The sequence below is a fragment of the Cavia porcellus genome, unplaced genomic scaffold (genome assembly GCF_034190915.1).
Source record: "Cavia porcellus strain 051 isolate PalLab524CR breed Dunkin Hartley unplaced genomic scaffold, mCavPor4.1 scaffold_26, whole genome shotgun sequence".
NCBI classification, from domain to species: Eukaryota; Metazoa; Chordata; class Mammalia; order Rodentia; family Caviidae; genus Cavia; species Cavia porcellus.
In genome coordinates this window covers 28,238,866-28,240,402 of record NW_026947509.1, presented here as the reverse complement: position 1 = coordinate 28,240,402, position 1,537 = coordinate 28,238,866, and the positions used below count along the sequence as shown (strand labels likewise).

The following is a 1,537-nucleotide window of genomic DNA, read 5'->3' as shown; positions in this document are numbered from 1 at the left end:
CCATGCCTTGCAGAATCCTGAGACTCACTAATTGGCCACTGGAGGCCCACAATTCCATTCCTTCCAGGACAGCGATTTCTCTGTCGGAGTGACTACAAAGGCAAGCACTTTGACACACTGCCAAGTGGCAGGGACAAGCAAAGAGGCAGTGGTGATGGAACCCACCTTGCAGGTTCCACAGACTGAGAAGCTCCCTGTAGCCAGAAGAGACTAGCGTGCCACTGAGACTGTCACTGCACCCATGACAAAAGCAACAGATGGCATCATGTTCGGCACACAACATGGCACTAACATGTCACTATGGTTCATGGGACAAGCGACCTTAGGACTGTGACCTATTCTCTGTCACTGCCTCCATCATCCTTTCTGAACAACTATCCCAGCCCAGGGCCATGACAGCCCACAGACATGGGAACCTTGATCTTCTGGAGACAGTTTGTGCTGGAGGAGGTCAGGGGAGATGTGCTCTTTGCTCTGTTCCTGACTCTGTAGGTGGTGACCATCGTGGGCAACCTCATCATGATCATTGTCATCACCCTGGATGCCCGCCTGCACTCCCCCATGTACTTCTTCCTCAAGAACCTGTCCTTCCTGGACCTCTGCTACTCATCTGTCATTGCCCCCAAAGCCCTGGCCAACATTTTCTCCTTCAGGATCATCACCTTTGTAGGCTGTGCCACCCAGACCTTCTTTTTCTCTGTGTTTGGTACCACTGAAGTTGTCCTCTTAGCTGTGAGGTCCTATGACCACTTCATGGCCATCTGAACTCCCTTGCAATATCCTGTGACCATGAGTGCCACAATGTGCACCCAACTTGTGTTAGCCTCTTATTGTGTAGGTTGCCTCAACTTCAACTGCATTGCACAGACCAGCTTCACATTCCAGCTCCCCTTCATCAGCCACTTCTGAGATGTGCACCCCCTGCTGCAGCTCACCTGTGCTGACATGGTTCTCAATGAACTAGTCATGTTTGGCCTCTGTGGTTTCCTCATTGTGAGCACTGTATTAGTGATCCTGGTGTCCTATGGCTACACCACAGTGGCCATCCTCAGGATGCACTCAGGACTGGAGAGAATTATGGTCTTCCCCACCTGTGCCTCCCACATAACAGCAGTATCTCTATTTTATGGGGCAGTGTTTGTCATGCATGTACAGCCAGGAGCAGTAGAGTTCATGGAGCAGGGCAAGGTGGTTTCTATTCTTTACACCCAGGTCATCCTGATGCTCACCTCTCATCTACAGCCTGCAGGAAAAGGATGTAAAAGATGCCCTACAGGCTGGGGCAGAGACAGGCAGCCTTGTGGAGAATAGCGGCAGGTAACAGACAAATGACCTGGTGGGTAGAGGTGGGGACTGAGGTCATGGACCTTATCAGAAAGAGAGCTTCTGAGTGCATTGAGTCTCCTTGCTTGTTTCCTGTTTTTCATTCTTCTAGCAATCACTTCACTGCTCTTGCACAGACACCATGGACTAGGCTTTTACTGGTGGGAATAACACATGTTCTTTGCCACCAACAAAATAATGGCCCAGGGGTGGA

At 50.6% G+C, this 1,537-nt stretch overlaps 1 pseudogene; it reads left to right on the top strand.

Moving 5' to 3' along the window:
• The first annotated feature begins 408 nt into the window (after positions 1 to 408).
• On the top strand, positions 409 to 1,321 carry LOC100734458 (olfactory receptor 9S13-like; annotated as a pseudogene).
• The last annotated feature ends 216 nt before the right edge of the window (positions 1,322 to 1,537 follow it).